Genomic DNA, 7,153 nt, shown 5'->3' with positions numbered 1-7,153 from the left:
ACAAACGAGGTTCGGGTGTCTTTTGTTTTATACGACGATGTCCCTTGACAAACCTTAACAAAATGGATCATTGCAGTCTTCTAGAGTTGTAGGGGAGATCCACATCACAACACACCGTCCATGTCTCACACGGTCAACAAACGTGCTAATGTGCTATTATGTTAAAAAGGAAAAAAACGCATGTCTTATTTAAAAGAAGATACAAATAAAATAATAAATCCACAGCCCTAAAACTTACATTTTAACGAAAAAAATTTAGATTACAATAGAAATAATTGCGCTGCCTTTGGTTTACCACCCTCATAAGAAACCAACTATAATAAATGAAGATAAAATGGCAAAACAGGTCCTTTATGTTTGCACGTTTTTTCATTAGACGTCCTTTGGCAAACATAATGACAGAAAACGTATTTCATGTTTTAAATTTTGTTCACGTTACATCCTTTGGTACTAACCCAGTTAATTTTTTTTGTTAAATATGGTTATGTGTTTTGCACATGAGGGTAGTGTGGTCATTTTACTCATTCAAGGACTGTTTGTGTAATTAGACTAAAGATTTGACCTTTTGAAAAAATACTTTTATATTTTAATAAAATAAAAAAATATGCACAAATAACCCCTCTCTCTTTCTCACATCCCTCTACCATAATAACACATCCACCATCACTATCCTCTCCCATCTTCTTCATCATCACCACACCCCCAAAAACCACCATCACCACTAATTCACTATAACTTAACGGCCACAAATCAAAGCCGCCATCGATCTACCGTCTTTAAATCAACCTCCAATACCACCACCAAGACCGCCATCGAGCACTTGAAATCAACCTCCATATGTGAGTCAAGAACATAGCATTGGAGATCTCAGATCTTTGGATATATATATATATATATAAGAGAGAGAGAGAGAGAGAGAGAGACAACGAAAAACACACTCCTCCAAATTCCCCCAAATTTTGTGAAGAATGCGACGAACTAGGGCAAAAAAATGGACTTGAATCGGACCAAATGTGATATGTAAACCAGATCATTAATAAGTCGGACAAAATCGGACCAGAAATAAGAGTGATAGTCTTGTATATCGGGTGAATTTTGTAGTTGTGGCCTGCTGACGGTGGTTTCATGTGGCGGCAATATCTGTGATTGTGGTTGGCAACATTCAAGCAACTGTTCCGGCTACACTGCAGGTGGTCGGTAGGGTTTTGAGAAAAACTGGTGGTGTGGTGGTGGTGGTTTAGTTGTGGTTCAGTGTTGTTGTATCTGAGAGAGAGAGAGAGAGAGAGAGAGAGATTATATTTATTTTATAATGAATTATTTTTTGCTTTTAATTATTAAATAAATGTGTGAATTTACTACAATGCCCTCATGTGCAAAGCACATTACCATATTTAACGAAAAAAATTAACTTGGTTAGTACCAAAGGATATAACGTGAATAAAATTTGAAACATGAAATAAGTTTTCTGTCATTAAGTTTGTCAAAGGACGTCTAATGAAAAAATGTACAAACATAAAGGACCTATTTTGTCATTTTGTCATAAATGAATAAAACCTTTAGCCTTATTCAACTCTCTGAAAACTAGGGATGGCAATGAAACCCGAACCCGATGGGAATATCCGAAACCCGACATAAATGGGACGGGTAAAACCCGTCCCATTAGGGATTGGGACGGGTTTGGGTTTGGTCTTGAAATTTTCATGGGTTTGGGACAGGTTTGGGATTTCTAAAATACCCGATTACCCGATAACATTAACCCATTTACCCGATTATATACCCGGCATAACTCATATTATTATTATTATTATTATTGCTAAGTGTATACCTCAGTAGCAATAAAAAATCAAAAAACAAACATAAATTTATTTGAAATTTGTTTTTAGCAGTTATTAGAGATATTTTATGATAAATATCATTATTCATTTGTTATAATTTGTTAAAACCCGATACTTACCCGATGGGTTTTTATTTGGGCATAGCAACGGGTACCTGAAACCCAACGGGTTTGCCCGATACCCGACAGGTAATTACCCGACAAAAACCCGACGGGTTTGGAACGGGTTTGTGATGAGTTTTACTAATCGGGTATGGATTTGGGATTGCCTAAACACGTCCTATTGCCATTCCTATGAAAAACCAACTTAGTAAGTATTTTATTGCAGTTTACTTCACCTAATAAGCGAACAATAATATTTCATATATACAATTAAAATAATTATATAAATATATATATAATTATATGTTAAGTCTCTTTTTTAGCATGTTCATATTTTTGTTATTATTGATGTTTATATTTTAGTGTTATTAAAACATTACATGTATTTTATAACGTATATCATATGTTCACTAATGATAATAATTATTATAAGGCTATTCGTAATGGGGCGAATTTGAGGAGCGGAAAAGGCGATTTTTGAAAGGATCCCCCCCTGGCGACAATAGGGACGTTGGGGGGGATGAGTTTTTGTCGCCTGTGAAAGGTTTGAGGAAGTAATTATTTTATTCTTGTGTGATATATATATGGCTACAACACCATTACACCCCTAAAACAAAAACTCATACTTTGCTGACTGGACGTTACATGACACAAAACACCTCATTTTATAGTCTCTCCACTACACATAGCCTAATGAAATCTGTTGTGGATGCCAAATTAAGCGCCATGCGTAATATCACCTCTCAAAAATAGGCGGCAATCCACATCATTAACAAATGCAAGCGCCATCCATTTTTTTATCCTTTAACACCACTACCATGGTGCACGCCATCCCTATTGGTGGGTGGGGTCTAGTTCAAACTCATTGTCATAGCCCCCGACCCCTACACCCTGGGAGGGAAGCCTTGAACATTGATTGGTGGTATTGGTGTTTATTAAATTATTTTGCAGCGGAATAATTCTTCAGAACCGTAGTTAGGAAAAATGATCAGAGTTATAAAAAAACCATGTTTATTTTTATTATAAACTGGGAATTTAACCCATTTTGATACAAACATAAACTTTATAGGGATAAACCTTAATTTACAAAACACGTTTCTTTATTCTGGTGACAAGCCACTTATTTAAGCTGGAAGCTCGCGTGCATCATTCCTTTGTCTCTAACAAGTCACCTGAAACATGTTTAAAATATTTAATCAGCAAGAAATACTGGTGAGTACATTCATTTGTAAATGACACATTTTACATTTACAGCATTATGATGTTTTTTACACATGCCTGCTTATAAATTACCGAAAGGTACTTGTCACTCGACCGTATCTATGATTATGGTCATATTACTTATTGGCTAACACTTGTCCAATAAGTAACGTGTAATAGCCAAGTAGGCAAGCCTTGTATACAAAACCCCACCATACCAGTAGTAACCATCCCGTAAGTCTACAGAGACTTAATCACTGTAATGTATTTAAAATACTTTAAAAATATATTTGAAAACATTTAGACCATCTGCCATGAGTTTTATAGTTTTGAAATCATCATGACAGTGTCGGAAACACAGTTGTCTCACGCAAATGTGAGTGGTACAAAAACTCGAATGTCTCACCTTGCAAGTTTACAATTAAATAAAACGCCTCTTGGTATTAAGCAGCTAGGATAAACACAATGTAGTATATCTAGATTAGTATAAAACCAATAATCATAACGATAATCACGAGAGTAGAAACTTTACACGATAGCACAATGTCTTACCTTAATAGGCAAAGCTTTCGGATTCGTGTATATTAATTTCTTTTGATCGGGTAGGATATCGCTACGACACTCGGGTATTATACTATATTCTTAATATGTATGTATAGAAATTCAGAGAGAAAAAGTGAGTTTGGACGAAGAGTGAAGGTCTCATGTTCAAACTATTTATAGCGGATTATGAAGCCCATCGCGATACGCGATGGCCATATACAAAAGTCATCGCGTATCGCGAAGAATCTATAGCTTCGATGAGTCAGCCCTAGGCATGCTACGTGGCACGCCACGTGGCATGCAACGTGTCTCGTCTGCGTATCTTCCACGTCGTGATACGCGATGTGCTACTTTGATAGTCCATCGCGTATCGCTACGTCACAATTTTTATGGATAAGTTTACACGTCATCCCGCTACGCGATGAGGCTAATCTAAACCCGTCGCGTATCGCGATGGAAGGATTATTTAAAATCTTAATTTTCCACAAAAATACTAAGGCGGCCCTTAAGCGGCGATGCGAGCGTGCGAAGTGCGATGGAACCCGAGCCCGTGCGCGTGCGCGTTCGGGTGCTTCGCACCCTCCGCTAGGACCACTGGGTTTGATATGTTATATAAAAACATTAACATATGAGTTTTCTTTCTTATAAATAACTCATGGGTTTTATAATCTAGCGATGTGTGACAAGGACTTACACTCCTATTTATACGGTGGTGGAAGCTTCTCATTTTCTTTCCTCCACCAATGTGGGATGGAATTTTCTCCTTTCATTTCCTTACTTTTTCCTTAAATTTATTTTGTAGTTTGTTATAGTCTCCCCTCCTTATTTTGAATCTCGTCCTCGAGATTTACTTGGAATAAGTGTGGGTACTTCCGTTTCATTTCTGATTCCAATTCCCAAGTATATTCTGGCCCACGTTTTGAATCCCACTTCACTTTGACCAGAACTATTCTTTTAAGTTTGAGATTCTTGATCTTTCTATCTTCAATTTGCAAGGGTTTCTCAACGAATTTCAACTTTTCATTTATCTTTATATCTTGAATAGTACTTTTAGTGATTTATCAGCTAAACATTTTTTTAAGTTACTTACATGAAATACATCATGTATACCTGACTTTTTCTCTGGTAATTCTAGCTGATAAGATACTGGTTCAATTCGTTTGGTAATTTGAAATGGTCCAACAAATCGTGGACTTAACTTTCCTCTCTTACCGAATCGGATTACTCCTTTCCATGGAGATACTTTCAGTAGCACCCTGTCTCCAACTTGAAATTCCAATGGTTTGCGTCGATGATCCGCATAACTCTTCTGACGATCTCGTGCAGTTTTTAATCTCTCCTTAACTTGATTTATCTTGTCAGTACTTTCTTGAATGATTTCAGGACCTGATAATTGTTTTCCTCCTATTTCTGCCCAACATATTGGAATTCTGCACCTTCGTCCATAAAGGGCTACAAATTGGGCAACATTAATACTTGTATGATAACTGTTATTATAAGAGAATTCTATTAGTGGTAAATGGTCATCCCAATTTCCACCAAAATCTATTACACATGCTCTTAGCATGTCTTCCAATGTTTGTATGGTCCTTTCACTTGACCATCAGTCTGTGGATGGTATGCTGTGCTCAAGTTTAATTTTGTTCTCATAGCTACTTGGAAACTTTTCCAAAAATGAGAAGTAGAACGGCTATCCCGATCCGATGCAATGGATAATGGAACTCCATGTAATGAGACAACTTTGTCTACATACAGCTTAGCTAATTGTTCCATTTTTAAAGTTTCCTTAATTGGTATAAAATGAGCTGATTTTGTTAATCTATCCACAATTACCCAGATTGTGTCATTACCTCTTCTTGTAGTAGGTAATTTGGTAACAAAATCCATTGTTTGAAATTCCCATTTCCATTCTGGCATTTCTAATTGTTGAAGTAATCCTGATGGCTTTTGATGTTCTGCTTTAACTTATGAACAAGTTAAACATTTTGAAACATAACTAGTTATGCCCTTTTTGATTCCTATCCACCAATAGATTTTCTTCAAATCTTGATACATTTTATCTCTTTCAGGATGCATTGTGTATTTGGATTTATGAGTTTCTTCGAGAATCCTTTCTCGTAATCCTCCTATGATTGTATCCAGATCTTATTCCCCATTCGGAGAATTTCATCATTTCCTTTGACAAGTAGATCAATGGTACCATTCATTTTCTCATCAGCAATATTATTTTCTTCTATTGCTTGTTTATGAGCATTTTTTACTTCATCAATTAAATTGATTTGAAGTTCTAACCTTAAGGCTCGCACTCTCTTAGGTTTCTCATGCTCTTTTCTGCTTAATGCATCGGCTACTATATTAGTCTTGCCTTCACGATATTGGATTTCACAATCATAGTCGCTAAGAATTTCCATCTAACGTCTTTGCCTCATGTTAAGCTCCTTTTGCCTAAAAATATACTTTAAACTTTTATGATTTGTGAATACGGTAAACTTACTACCATATAGATAGTGTCTCCAGATCTTTAGGGCAAAATTATTGCTCCAAATTCTAAGTCATGTGTTGTGTAATTCTCTTCATGCTTCTTTAACTGTCTAGATGCGTAAGCAATAACTTTTTCACTTTGCATTAGTACACATCCTAGTCCTGATTTAGAAGCATCACAACAAATTGTGAAATCTTCAGTTCCTTCTGGTAGTGCAAGTATTGGGGCGTTTGTTAATTTTTGCTTCAAAGTTACAAAAACTTCTTCTTGCTTAGGTCCCCATTCAAACTTGACAGTCTTACACGTTAACTTGGTTAACGAAACTGCTATTCGGGAAAAGTTTTGAATGAAACGTCTATAGTATCCCGCTAATCCTAAGAAACTTCGAATTTCTGTAGGAGTTTTAGGAATTTCTCAATTAGTAATAGCTTCTATTTTTGCAGGGTCCACGTGAATACCTTCATGGTTAGTCAAGTGTCCTAGAAACTGTATTTCTTGTAACCAAAACTCACACTTTGAGAATTTAGCGTAAAGCCTCTCTTTTCTCAATAGTGTCAAAAGTGTATGAATATGTTTGACATGATCTTCACTGGTTTTGGAATAAATGAGTATATCGTCTATAAAAACGATTACAAATTTATCCTAATATGGTTTACATATTCGATTCATCATATCCATGAATGCAGCTGGTGCATTGGTTAAACCAAATGGCATGACTGTAAACTCATAATGACCATATCTTGTTCTAAAAGCTGTTTTAGGAATATCTTCTTCTTACACTTTTAATTGGTGGTATCCTGAGCGTAAATCAATTTTAGAAAAATATCGAGCTCCTTGGAGTTGATCGAATAAATCATCAATTCTCGGTAAGGGATACCGATTCTAAATTGTGACTTTATTCAATTCTCTATAATCGATACATATACGCATTGACCCATCTTTCTTTTTGACAAACAACACTGATGCTCCCCAGGGTGATGAGCTAGGTCGTA

Source organism: Bidens hawaiensis, unplaced genomic scaffold (assembly GCF_021521415.1).
Source record: "Bidens hawaiensis isolate Kalapana, Puna unplaced genomic scaffold, B.hawaiensis_p1.1 tig00419638_1, whole genome shotgun sequence".
NCBI lineage: Eukaryota > Viridiplantae > Streptophyta > Magnoliopsida > Asterales > Asteraceae > Bidens > Bidens hawaiensis.
The sequence above is the reverse complement of the archived record's forward strand: the minus strand, read 5'-3'. Positions refer to the sequence as shown.